At 53.3% G+C, this 14,257-nt stretch overlaps 1 protein-coding gene across 3 annotated transcripts in view; it reads right to left on the bottom strand.

Annotated features, from left to right (window-relative positions):
* Baiap2 (BAR/IMD domain containing adaptor protein 2) overlaps positions 1–14,257 on the bottom strand; it is a 64,061-nt gene that overhangs the window by 27,386 nt on the left and 22,418 nt on the right. The gene's annotated exons all lie outside the window — the stretch shown is intronic.

Raw genomic sequence — 14,257 nt, 5'->3', positions numbered from 1 at the left:
TGTCTGGGTTTTCCCAATGTTGGGCGGAGCTGAGCCCCCAACAGTCTGCAGAGTCATCACTAAGCCACTGCACACCCATCTCCTCCTTCTGACAAGGACACAACAGAAAGACAGGAGAAAGGAAGGGCCTCGAGGACCGAGGGCCAGCATGCTAAGTGCAGCAGTGACTTAGCAGACCCCAGCACTGATCTCCCCCTCAGGGCCAAGAGATGAGGCCCTACAGGTTTTGGTTAGGTGCCCTGTATTTCTGACCTATCACGCGTCCTCTGTCGTCAACTCTTTTTCCAGGGGCCTGAAGCCCCGAGTCAGGCTCAGGGTCTCGTGCTTACTTGGCCACAGGGGACATGTAATGGGTCAGGTACACAAGGCACCTACCCAAGACCAACAAGCCTGCCTGTCCTCTCTGCCGCAGGCCACCTCATCTGTAGAGCATTTCCTCTCTTATTTCCTCGTGTGTAGAGAACCCAGCAGGCTAGCTCCACTTGCTTGATTGGCAACTATCTGTTGACTCCCTTTTGAGGAGTTCCAGATGATGGCTAGGTGCAATGGACATAAATTGTGGAGCCCATGCCTGACTCACAGGGTCTTGGGTGTACCTCTTGGCTCTCAAGACCTCGTAGACACCTGGGGACACGCTATAATTTCACCCACATGGAAAGCAGGTGAACACAATGGGTGTGAAGTTGGGCCTGGGCAAGAGAACCTACCTGAACCCTTGGCAGCACTGGCCCTACTCTCCCAGCTCTGGATTACACCCACCCACCCTTCCTGAGGACAAGGCCCATGCAACCAACTCCTCAAACGGGCTCTGGGGTCTACAAGGGAGGAAAGGGGAAGCAGCAGCCGGCACCTGTGCGCTGGCTGCAAGTCTCCCTCTGGGCTGGTGTTCTCCACTCTGAGCACATTCTTTAGGCCCAGCATTACAAGTAAGGTCAGGACTAAACAGAAGACATTCTGCTACCCACAAAAGCAGCACATGCCAACTCACAAACAGTGGGGAGCACTACAATCAAACAGCAGAACCCTAGAAAGGAACTAGAGATGCCCAGGTGTATGGAGTTGCTCAGAGTTTTGTTTTGGCGATGGGTGTCAGGGCCAACAAGACATCCCTTACCATTCCATCTGGGATGTGTCAGCATTCAGACGCAGAGCAGAGTCCTGATCAGCCAGAACCCTCACCTCAGAGCCCCAGCTGGGTAGCCTGTCCCCAGCCTTAGTGGGGGAGAGGAGCATGCTGAGGCAAAGGCACAGAACAGGGTGTGTGTGTGTGTGCACGTGGAGATCTGAGCTAGCTGCAAGCTGGTGCTGTGCAAGATCAACCCACATGGTGAATTTTTAAACTGCATTTCACAAGCAGCTGCGAGAAGACACGTGCAGTGAAGCTTGAGTGCAAACAGCCGCTGGCACTTAACCCCTGCAGTGCCACAAACCAGCACAGCGTGCAGGGGAAGAGCGGCACACCTAGCCACGCCGAGCACCCCACTGCAGAGGAGGGAGCCCCTGGACAGGCGCTGATCTCTGCCAGAAGCTACTGGAAGTTTTCTCCATTGGCCCTTGTGTAGACCTTGCAGCCAGCCAAGAGGACGCCTAGTGAAGGGCTGTCGGCCAGCAGGTACAGAGCAGCCCAGGCTGGGCCCTCACTACGGACTCCATGACCTCACAGCTTCTTTTCTCTGAAGAGCCTCCCCACGTGTGCTGTGCTCAGAGGAAAAGTTTTCTTTCTTTTTTAAAAAAAGATGTTTGTTTGTTTGCTTATTTATTTATTTTTTGAAACAGGGTTTCTCTGTGTAGCCTTGGCTGTCCTGAACTTACTTTGTAGACCAGATTGGCCTCAAACTCACAGAGATCTGCTTGCTTCTGCCTCCCAAATGCTGGGATTAATGGTGTGTGACACCGCCTGGTTTACGATTTTTATTTTTATTTATGGTGTTTGTGCACATGAGTGCATGTGCTCTTGGAGACCAGAGGAGGTCCTCATATCCCTCTGAGGCTAGAGTTACGGGCAGCGGGCAGCTGCTGATGTGGGTTGGGAACCAACCTTGGGTCTTCTGTAACAACAGTAAGCGCTCTTAACCACTGAGCCATCTGTCTAGCCCCAGGAAGAGGCTTTTTAACCAGCCTCAGCCAGGGCAGAATCCACCCATCCCCAGGACCTAGGACACAGGTGGGCCCTAAACTTGACAAACCAGATCAGATTGGGAAAGGAGGCCCAGTGTGCCAGAGCAAACAGTGAATGAGGGAGGGTAAATCTTTACAGACAGCTGCCACCTGATGAACCTCCCCAGGGAGTGGAGTATCAGAAGGGGTGACTGGCAGCAAGTGGCCCATCCCAGGCTGCTGGCATGAGAGAGCCCCAGGGACGGAAGCCCCTGGCACACCAGGGCAGTGAGTCAGCCTTCGCACATCAAGGTGAGGAAGCAGTAACTTAGAGGGTGACAGTGGGGCCAGGAACAGCTGGGGCGAGAGGTTGCAGGCCCCCCAAATAATGGGGAACTTAGAAAGTGAGGGTGAGACCCTTAATGTGCTGTGGGTGCTAGGGACAACACACACCATTTGGGACAAAACTGTAACAACACAGACAGCCATAGCAGGAGACCACGCCCTCCTCAACTTCTACCAACTTACAGTGTGAGTCAAGTAGCCGAAAGGTCAGCCACCAATGAGTCACAGTGCATGTCACCCCAGCAGCTTGGTTTTAAAGATTTCTGGTAATATTGGTAACCTGGCTTTCTCTTCTCTTTAGTGTGCAATTCAGTCCACATGGACAGTAACACAGGGACAAGGGTTCACCTACAGTGCCCAGCTGTGCTGCAGCGGAGCTCAAAACAGCCGTCCTTTTCCTTTTGTTTGTTTGTTTGTCTCTCTCAGATAGGATCTTATGTACTTCAGGCTGGCCCCAGGCTCAAAATCAGTATATAGCTTTGGAAAGCCTTGAACTGCTAATCCTCCTGCCTCTGCCTCCTGAGTGCTGGGATCACAGGTGTGCACCACCACGCCCAGCAGACTCCCTTTGTGTGGACAATTAATGCTCCACAGATGGAGAAACCATGTATCCAGGCTGCTTGCTTGCTTGCTCTCACTGGCAAATCCATTATTTCACTGACATCTGAGCCTGCACCTTCAGTATTCTGCTGTATGAAGACCAGCTTTGGAGACTGAACAACTACTGTATTCTTGGACCTTCCATTGGTAGATGGCCACTTTTGGACTAACTGGACCATGGCCTGTAAGTCATTATAATAACCCCCCTAATAAATATATATATGAGCAGCCAGTGTTGTCAACCTCTTAGCTAGCTCTTCAGTGCCTATGATATATATTCTTTTGTTGTTGTTTTGAGACAGGGTCTCATTATGTAGCTCTAGCTGCCCTGGACTCACTCTGTAGACTAGGCTGGTCTTAAACTCACAGGGGTCCACATGCCTCTGCCTCACAAGTGCTGGGATCATGGGTGTGTGCTGCCGTGCCAGGCATGATGCACTCATTCTTGACAGCCTCTCAGCTATATAGCCAGAAAGGTGACTGGCAGCCAGAACTGAGAGGTGGACAGACTGTGGGGCGTCTCCTCTGCCAGTATGGCAGCCATCTGGGAAGACTCGAGGAACTTTAGAAGATTCCGGGTATGCCTAGACAGAGGGAACCCTCCTAGAGGGAGGGACAAGGGCCCTGAATTGGCCTGGGTTCTCCCTAAAAACCCTTCCCTTGCTAATCCTAGACAAACCAAGAAAATGGTTCTTTCCAGAGGCTCAACCTCCTCCAAGTGGGTGACCTGGGTGCTCTTGGGAATACTCAGGAGTCTCATGTTGGCCCTTGCTTGGCAGGAGCTGGGATGGCCAGATGCTGGGATTCTGAGATTCAGGGCTCAGTCCTGTCTTACTTAATTCCACTGCTGCTGAAAAATATTCAGGCTTATTTCAAAATTATACAAACCCAAATGTGACACACAGCGATGCTGCTTGGTCCTGAGGAAGGAGGAACATGTAAGAGCAGGAGTTCGAGACCAGTGTGGACAGTAGAACAAGAGCCCACAGACGACACAGAGATGCTTTGATAGCTGCACATGGAGTCTGAGGCTGGTAGCTGAGAAGCTGAAAGACAAGGTGGAGCTCAAGAGGCAGTGCAGGCGCTGGTGCTCAGTGAGTTCAGTATAGGAAGGAAAAAGGCTTTAAGGTATACGGGCTCCCGGGGAACCCACATAACTCAAGTAAGGCTGAAGGTGAGAGCAAGGCTGAAGAGGGTCTGTACCAGGCCGACAGCCTGCAGAGCCAGTGCAGGGCACAGGATCATCAGCAAGCCCTAAGCCAGAGGAAGGGCCCTGGACATGGAGGACAGACACTCCCGTGTGGCAAGGGCCCAGTAGCAGCACGGCAAATGCACATAAACAGATGACAGAGCTACTGTTTTCAGAACCTCTGGGAGGAACAGAACTAAGGGAGCAGCCCAGGCAGAGGCAGCCCTCAGGCGTCTTCATCCAGAGACCCTTACGAGCATCCTAAGGACGTATGACAGGGCCTGTACGGATGTTCAGAGAAGCCTGCAAAGGCCATGGAGACTGGGAACTGAGCAGGCAGACGAGAGGGAAGTGCTGCCACAGAAGGGGCGGGGCACGGGTTCTGGGGAGGCCTGTGCCCGACAGTGGCAGCAGTGGGACCTGCCTTGCTGCTCCTCCCAGTCCTAGACCAGCCTAGGTGCAGACCTTGCCTTCCACTTGAACTTGGCCAGCACCAGGAAGTCTCCCGGGACACCGAGTGCTGGCAGTGCGGCCCTCAGCCACACCACTGGCTGTAGCTGTGGGTGAATCCTGGGCAAGCTGGTTCTACAGCCACTCCCAGGAGCTCCCAGAGGCAGTGCTGGGTCAACATGGTGGGGAGCTGCCTGGAGAGCACAAGGAGAATGCCATGGCTTTGTTGTTTCTTCGTGGCTGAGGGAAAGACATGGTACGCATTCTTCCCACAACACCCTCCAGGGTTGATGGGAAAGACGGTTGAAAGACAGCACAGTGAATGCCGCTAGCTTTCGCCGCAGTTCTGAGTGCTCGTGCTGGCCCACCTGTTAGCTCTCCTCTTCCGATATGTTGAGTGTGTGTGCATCTTTTTTCTGAGCCAGTTGCTGGCACTACAACTCTGGTTCTAGGCCAGTTTCAGTTTGTGTCCTAGGAGCAAGGACTTCTCACACATTCTGACACCTCTACCTGATGCTCTATAAGGCTGCCACCCATGAGCTTTAAGCCCACAGAGCACAGAAACAGCCATTTCCTAGCCCTGTGCCTCACTGAGGCTCTTCTCGGGTGCACCTTCAGTTTTCTCCCTTTTAAGCCAGAACTCCATCTCCTCGTGCCAAGCAAACCCGTGGGGCTGTGGGGAATGGTCCAGCTTCCAGCACACCGGCACCCTCACCTCCTGTCATCAACCCCCTACACTGTTCTTTTCATAACAGCTTTGAAATACTCAGTCTTGGCCCAGCTAAACAGCTCAGCAGAGAGTAGTCCTGCCACCAGGCCTGACCCTGGGGACCACACGGTACGAGCAGACACAGCTCTAGCATGTTGTCCTCTGACCACCCCACCACCTCCATGCACACGTGTGTGCATACAAAATAAATAAAAAGGCGATAAAAAGTTGAAACATTCAGTTTTACTTTTTTCTTGAGGAACTTTTTTCTTCAGGAACTACAGTGTTCTTGTACTGTGCAGATGACAGATGCTGAAGGGAAGGCGAACCTGAGAGACTGTGAAGGAGGCAAGGAACAGAGTGTAGATGCGGGCTCTGTGCACTGCGAACAGCCACCTACAGACAAGTAGAGGAGGGGAAGACCAGACTCCACCCAAGTCTCCTCCAGGCCCGTCCTTCACAGACAGAGGATGATGTTCTCACACAGGCCTGAGTTTTAAAAGGGAACATTTGGCCAGTGAGATACCTCTGTGGGTAAAAGCACTCACCACTCAGCCTAATAACAACGTTTAATCCCCAGGACCCACATGATGGAAGAAGAAAATCAACGTCTGCGAGCTGCCCTCTAACCTCCACACAAGTGTTGTGGGAAATGTGTGATGCATACATTCAGAATAAGCAAATGTAAAAGCACACCACTACTGACGCAGCCCAGGCCTGTGAGGAGACCCAGCGCCTGAGCGACTTCCTCCACAGCAGGGCAATGGCGGGGGCAGTGCCGAGGGGCCGCACAGCACACGGCCTGTGGACGACAGGCCGGCGCACGCTACGGAAGACCAGGGCTCAGGCCAGAGGCACATTCCACTCTGTGTCCTGTGAAAGCCCTGGCTCACTCGTGCCAGGCCAGCCTGGCAGGTCTGTCAGACACCCGCATCTAGAAGGCAACTCAGGTGAGCAAAGTGCACACTTGCCCTGCTCAAGAAACTGCAAGGAGTAAGGACGTCAGGAGCAGGAGAAGACAGAGCCAGTTTCCACTCTGGGGCTTACAGCCAGCATGAAAGGATGAGGGAGACAGCTATGACTCAGGAGATGGTCCAATGGGGTCCTTCTAAGGCCACTGTCTCCCAAGCTGACTACCACCCCTGGCAGGAAGGACCTTGGTCCACCACCCGTCTGCTGGCTGAAATTGGCTACATGTAAAAAGGGGTGGCCTGAGTAACAGACCTAAGCTACAGCGTCTACAGAGAAGGGCTGTAGGTCCTCATGGGACAGCTGGCGGCCAAGTAATGCCTGGATACTATACCTGTCATCAGTCATTGGGACTAGGGCTCCTGACCCCGGGGAGGGTATGCTGAAGCAACAGCTTAGCCTGCAGAACAAGGCCTGAACCATCCCTGCCTCCGTGACCACAGGTGCAGCATCTGCTTGCTGAGGGCTGCTGGTTGGGCAGCCTCCTCTCCTGAGCAGCAAAGGTGAGCAAGGAATGAGAGGATGAGGAAAGAGAAAGAGCCCCAGGGTCTCTAAATGGCAGGCCCCTTGGTACCCCGTCCCAGAGGTGGAGGCTGCACGCTGCTCTACGGGACGGCTCCACCAGCTGCCCAGAGGAGTGTGGCAAGCCTACAGGAGTTTCCGCTGACCCCAAGACATGCTCACACAGCCAAAGATCAGTGCGCACTCCTGTGCTATCCTAGATCTCAACGGGACCCTGGCCAGGCACTGTACACCACATGGAGGAACCTGCCGGCAGAACGCAGAATTAAGGAGAGCTAAGCGTGTTTTACACCGTCAGGGACTCTGCTTCTTGACCCTCCAAAGTGCAGCCAGAACCAACCAGCCAAACGCACAAAGACAGACATGCCAATCTGATTCATCAGTCAAACCATGAAGGTTCCGGAAACTGGACCCAGCGGCCACAGAAGCCCCTGTGAGCCCCAACCTTACCCAGCATCTGAACACTACAGCAGAGGGAGACATGACCAGCAGGGTGTGGCTTAGGAGCTGTAACACTGGCAGGTGTGCACCGTGCTGGCAGAGGGACAGGCCTCCCTTAGACCCTCCTTGGCATGGAAGTGCCTGAAATGCTCCATGTGCAAAAAGCCTTAAAGGATGGCAGACAGGAGACTGGCCCTTTGCAGCCAAGCAGCCCAGGTGGAGCTCTGCAGGGCCTGGAGAGGAGGCATCTGCATCCTTTGGGTGGTCTGAGCTGCTGTAACACTCCTTCAGGTCAGCTCCAGTCCCCAGAAAAGAGTAGGGAACCTGGTCGCAGGGCCCCTGTGCTGTGGACTGTTCTCAGTGGGCACTGAGACGCAACAGCGCCTGACCACTGAGCACCCCAGTCATTCTGGGAACAGCCAGAACTGTCTTCCTCTCGCTGCAGTGGCAGAGGGACTCCATGCCAAGGGGTCAGCTGCTCAAACTTGGCTGTAAGTACACATCACCTTCCAGAGCCTTCTGAAGCAAATATCCATAATGCTCAATTATTCTGGTGGCTTCTAGAGCGGAAAGGCACCTCTGAGAGCTAATTAGCATACGCCTGAATAAGGCCCGAATATAGAGCTCTCATTAGGTGAAGACAGACAGCTGAGGGGGCTGCCAGGGCACCGTGCTGTTAAAACCACCGGGAGGGAGAAGGGGCGGACAGGAGGTGAGACAGTCGGGGACACCCCCTCCGCCCCTCCTCCCGGACAGTTACCAATCCAGCCTCCCCTCAGCCACTCTCCAGACACTCTTCTCCCAACTATAGAGAGGCTATAGTAGAATGCGGCCAGGAGGTGACCAAGAGAAAATCGATGGCTGTGTTGCCATGGTGATGACAGTAGAGAGCAGAGCTTACAGTCATGTTGTTCTGAAACAAAACAAGTCCAAAGAGCTACCCTGGATGCCCATGTTGTGTCAACAGTTGGACCGTAGATGCTAGGGATTTTGAGGAAAGTAGGCAGAGAGGTGGCCAAATCCAGGCTTGCATCCAGCGTCAACACTGTCCTGAGTCACGGGCCACTATTTCCATTTTGCCTGCTCAGGTCCCTGGACCACTGTCATCCAGGGACTGCTCCAATCTGAGAATTTTCAGTGTAGCCTGGTTAGTCATGGGCCACAAGTCTTCTAGATGAAAGAGATGAAGATGGTGGGGCTTGACCTGATGCCCTCCCTATACAGGTGAGCAGCCAGAGCCTGCTACGGCTCCCATAGCACTGAGAACAGGCTGTCAGGGCCCCTCCCTGCCCTTATCCACTAGAGAGCACCTCAGCAAGACCTGCTGGTCCTCAGCCCTCTCGTGAGGAGAGTCAGGTCTGATCAGAGAAGGAAGTTGCCATGTTCCCACTCCCATTCAGGTGACTAAGCTCCTTTAGTAAAGCAAAGGCCCTCAGTCTGAGAAGACCAGCTCCTGCCCACAGCCTGGAATAGAATCCACTGAGCTGTTTCTGGCAAATTTACCCCTTAAAAGCAGCTGAGTCAAGGAGCAATGGTACCTCAAAGACTGTGCGTGGTTAGCAATGCTGCTTTTGTCTGCCCTCTGTGGCACTGTCTCCAAATACTAAGTAAGCCCCCCAGCAGGGTGGAACGGAGATGGACTCCAGGTATCCAGGTACACTGGCTGGGCTAGGGGTGGCACGAGGACGTTCCTTCACAGGGTAGGAAGCCCAACAGGGACAGGCACCCGGGCCATCAGCACGTTCACACACTCAGTATCACAAAGACCGCACAGCTGCTGTGCCCTGTGCAGAAAGAAGTGCTGCAGCGGTGGAAGACACTGGAACTTCAGCTGGACACTCCCAGACCCATCCTGGGATCCAGTTACCCTCCGGGGCTGACAAGCCCCAGCAGGCAGACTGAGGATGAAGGGTAGTGGGCAGCCGACACAAAGCCTTCCTGGGGGCTGCTGTCCCATGGACCAGTGCCTGTCTGATGACTAGTTTCCAGTCGCCTTTCATCTCTCCAGCATTCAATGTCCTGTGACACTTCGGAGACGGGGCTGGACATTGTGTGGATATGGGACTGTCTATGATAAGCTCACTTCAGTGCGTTAGTTTCTCCAGGACACAGCTGAGCCCAATCTCCGGTGATGTAATACTTTCATGAGACCACAGGTCACAGATAAAATGCTTCCAATGTATAACACATACTAAGGACAATATAACAGAAGCCCACAGAGCTAATAAATGACTTCAGTTAAAAAGCTAGAACCTGGGGCTGGAGAGCTGGCTCAGAGGTTAAGAACACTCGCTGTTCTTTCAAGGGTCCTGAGTTCAATTCCCAGCAACCACATGGTGGCTCACAACCATCTATAGTAAGATCTGGTGAGCAGGCAGGATGTTGTATAAATAATAAATAAATCTTTCAAAAACAAAAAGCTAGAACCTGTTACTTCTAGTTAAAAATGTTTTATGTTTCCTTTATACATATGAGTGTTTTGTCTGCATGTGTACATGTGTCCACACACAAGTCCATAACAGATGGTTCTGAGCCACCATGTGAATGCTAGGAGTCAAACCCATGTTAACTGCTGAGCCATCTCTCCAGCCCTCTTCCTTTTAGTGTTTTGACACAGAATCTCATGAAGCCTCAGGCTAGATTCAAACTCTTGATAACCACCCTGCCTGAGTACCATCCTGCCTGGGCACAACCCAGTCCTGGCACCACAGCTATTAGCCTCCAAACCTGGCTGCTCTTTCCCTTCCCCTTTTGGACCTTTTTTATTTGTTTCTTTTGTTTTATTTTTGAGACAACTTTAAACTATCACAGAAACAAGTAATTTAGGGGCCCTGGAGGCCTCACTTTCCTCCTGGACAGGTCAGAATGCCCGGTGACAAATGCTCTTTAGGAGACTGGGCTGCACAGACCTCGTCCTTCTCAGACTGGACTTCTGACCAGTCCTGCTCCTGGCCTTCAAGAGCCCCGTGCTGTCTGCCACCTAGGGCTCCTGGAAGACCCTTGGCCCTCTCTGTGTACCTGCCTGTGTTTCTGACTGCATCCAGAGGCCCATCTCTTCTCAGTGGAGAGGTCTCTTGGGAAACTTGGGTCCCCATTCTCTAAGCCCTGTGGTCCCCATGCAGGAGCCTGATGTGCCCATACTCCTGAAAACCACCGCCTTCGGGAAGCCCAGGAGAGGAAAGAGACCTGCCCTCAGAGGCTGCCAGCCACGCCTGGAGCCCCATGCCAACTGCTGACTGAGAGCGAGCAGCTGGTGCTCTCCCTCATTAACTCTCCCTGGAGCTGGTGCTGCAACACAGGAACAGCGGATGTGGTAAATAGACTCTGACTGGGGGAAACATGACTAACCACAGATCTGGGAGGCTCCTTTGGGCTCCCAGAGCTGTCCCGGCTGCAGGGTGGTCCAGTCCTTATGACTTTTTGTGCTCAGTGGTATTCCTGGGGCCTTTGGGCTACTGGAAGGCCACGTGGTAAAGAGCCAATGCAGCCCACCTCTGCTGCAACCCTGGGACTCAGGCAGAGCCAGCAGAGGTGACACACTGTCCTCACAGGGCCCAGGCTGAGCTCTAAGCCTACCCCACTGCAGCTGGGTGACAGTGCTGTTCTTTTGCTGCCAAGAAATCACTGGGAACCACGAGTTGGAAGGAGACCCCTGCGGGGCCCCGGCCCTGTCACTGTTGTCCTTATTGATAGCTCCACCACAGGGCAGACCCAGAGCTCAAGAACATGGATACCTGCTATGTTTCCTCCAGCTATACACAGCCGCTGCCCAGGTCTCAGCAAATCCAATTCAGACTGTTATTAATCTCTCCAAACAAAGCCTCAGCGAGGCCCCACAGAGCTCTCTGCAGGGTGGCCATGGCTGCCACATAAGAGGCCTGGCCATCTGAGCTCACCCTGCTGGCAGTCCTGGAGCCTCAGCTGGGTCTAGGTGCCTGAAAACTGCCCAGCAGCTTCCACAGTGTATTCTGGAGTTAAACATGGGATCCTGGCTGGAGTCTGAGGGCACCCTGTGGTCATCACTTTTTACTGTGGAGATGGGAGGGAGACCTAGGGGAGCCCGACCCATACCAGGCATTGCCAGGCCCTCCATTCCTTTATTGGCCCTTTCCTGGGCAAGCAGCTGGCTCAGACAGGCCCTCAGAGTCAGGCTCCTTAGGGATGTACAACTGACACATCTACCTGTGAACGGTTCTTATTAAGGCCTCCAAACAGTGCCTATCAGGATTTAGCAGTCTCTAAGATGGAGTCTGCACTGTTAGGGTCTGCCAACTGGTGACACATCCAAATGGTTGCTATCACATGCCTAAAGGAGGCTGGTATCACAGCCCTTCTCTGCAATAGAAGGTAGATATACTGACTAGGTGTGTATGAGCTCTGCCCTAGAAGGGGCAGGACATGGCCGGACCACCTCACAGACTCACACACACACACAAAAACAAAACAAAACAAAAACTAGAGCCCAACTAACTGTCACCTTCAAAACTACTTAGGCCAAGGGCACCACTGGGGACAGTTTGAAGGCCTCTTGGGAACAGAAGCCTTTAGCCCCCTACATTCCAGACCAGGGTGCCTGGGGCCACCCAGTACAACTGGCTGAGTGAGCCTGATATGGGAGAACAACCGATGCCATAGCTTCAGGATGCCTTAGACCACTTGAGAAGATTCCTGACTTCCAGTAGGACATGACCAGGCCATACCTTGCTTGGAGACTGCGGCCAGGCCCATACTCTGAGGAAGGGTCACAGCTGCCTGTCTATGAGCACCTCTCAGTGAAGGTGTGACCAGCACAGAGCATCTGCTAATTCCCCTTGGAGCCTGGTGAGGCTTAGCAGACTTAGGGCCCCAGCTGAGGCCTGGGGCTCTCAGCAAGTCCACACAAGTCCCTGTGATCACAAACAAGCATGTTGCAGGCCCTGGCAGCTACAAAGCAGCCTTTTAGAGGAAAGAATCAGAGGAACCTCCAGAGACAGGCAAGGGATGAAAAGAATAGGCAGTTCAATGGACAGCCCTGACCGGAGCATGCACAACCATCACACACCCATGCGGAGGCCTTGGAACACAGGCTGCCTCAATGGGCCTCCTGAGCACATGAGGAAAATGAGAGGCCTTCTCAGCCAGCCAGGCTGTGCCTTGCTCACTGCAGTGGCTGATTAACTTCAGATATCGCACCTTCCCAAGTCCACAAAATTGCAAACTGCCAAGGATAGGCCAAGGGCAGTTACTGACCCTTGTTCCTCAGGGTGAGCTGAGTACAAAACTCCTGAGCACCCCCCTGCTCAGGCGTGCACACCCTACCATGAACAATGGTACTCTGGTTTCCTCCTCCCTATCTCAGAGTCAGCCCGGTTCTCTGTACTGGGTCATCTTGGGCTGAGGAGCTGCAGGTGGTTGTCCGACAGGCTGGTGTTCAGTCAACTGTGGGAATACATGATGGACAGTCCAGCAGCCACTGTTGAGAAGACTGGACTGGTGCCTTCCACAAAGCACCAGAGCCATATCCATGGGGGACACCCTAGGGCCAGCTTATGTCCTGCTCTGTGTCCTTCACGCCGGCCCCCCAGCTGCCAGACAGCAGCGTTATAGAGCAGAGAGACAGATGCTGTAGCATCTTAGCAAACTCCAGATTTAAGTCAAGGGTGAAGGAGTAAGAGCCTCTGTAGAGCACACAACAGAACTTCTGTCTCTAAGCCCCATCTGCCTAGCATCAGGCCACCGTCCAGGGCTCCTCGGCCACAGGGGCATTACATGTCTCCACAGATTCATAAATGGCCTGGAGCTCATACCTGCCGAATAACCACATCATGCCAAACTGCTGGTCAGTTTCAGCCCCAAATATCCCAAGAAAGCAGAAGTGGCACCCAAACACACAGATCAAAGTGACATGGAGCACGGGGACTCACCTGCTCAGTGACATCTACTCAGTGACACCTGCTGGCACCAGGGAATACTCTGACAGAAACAGAGGCAGGGGGTCCAGCGATGGAGGCAACCACAGACAGGCAAGTAGGTGGCTGCTGGCTAGGGCATCAATCCTTAGAAGGTCTGTGTGAAGATGCAGAGCTTGGAGCTGCCCTCCACCCCTGACTAAGCAGCATGTAATATCAAAGTGAAGTTCTGACAGACTTTTTCACTGAAGGGAAAAAACCCTCCAAGCGGAGATGAGAGGATGGTCCCCGCATGAGTCTGCAGGCTCAAGGCCCTTCTCTGGCTGTGAGGCCAGAGTCTATAGTACAGGGAGACGGAAGATCAAAGGCTGGCATTGCCCAGGCCATTCACTTACTCCAAAGGAAAGAAGAGGTACAAAGAGGTGGCTCTCTGGGCACTCATTGTCTAGCGTCAGGAGGTACTCTCTGTGAAGACTGGGATGTGTGTTATGGGGGGGGGGGGCTGTCACCCTCGTGATTCATGAGAATGAAGCTCAAGGCTCCAAAGGGAAAGAAGGGTTGGGGGCAGGGTGTCCAGAGCGTGTGGAGTTCTACACAACCCTGCCATGACGGGCTGCCCAGGCCCGAGTAGAGCAGAGCCACGGGCAGCTTACCTGGGCATCACCCTATGTGGAAAAGCAAAGGCAAGAAGCACTGGGAGGAAGGGAAGGGGCAAAGGTTGGGCAGAGAGAGGAGGGAGGGAGGAACCAGCCAGGCTAGGTCTCCTGTATGCTTGACAACCAACCCCTGCCCTATGCAGCTGGGACCCTAGAACAGAAAGGCCTAGAAACAGGCCCACAGTGAAAGGATGAGCTTACAGGCCCACTCTGCCAGGTGTTAAGATTTGATCACTGAAGACAGGTGTGACGGTGCACGCCTGTGTCCCAGCTACTTCACAGGTGGAAGAGGGAGAGTCCAAGACCAGCCTAGACAATACAGTATAACCTTGCCTCAAAAATAAATAGATAGATAGATAGATAGATAGATAGATAGATAGATAGATAGATA

This window comes from Psammomys obesus, unplaced genomic scaffold, assembly GCF_907164565.1.
Source record: "Psammomys obesus unplaced genomic scaffold, mPsaObe1.curated_primary_1811, whole genome shotgun sequence".
Lineage (NCBI taxonomy): Eukaryota > Metazoa > Chordata > Mammalia > Rodentia > Muridae > Psammomys > Psammomys obesus.
This window is presented reverse-complemented; position numbering and strand designations above follow the sequence as displayed.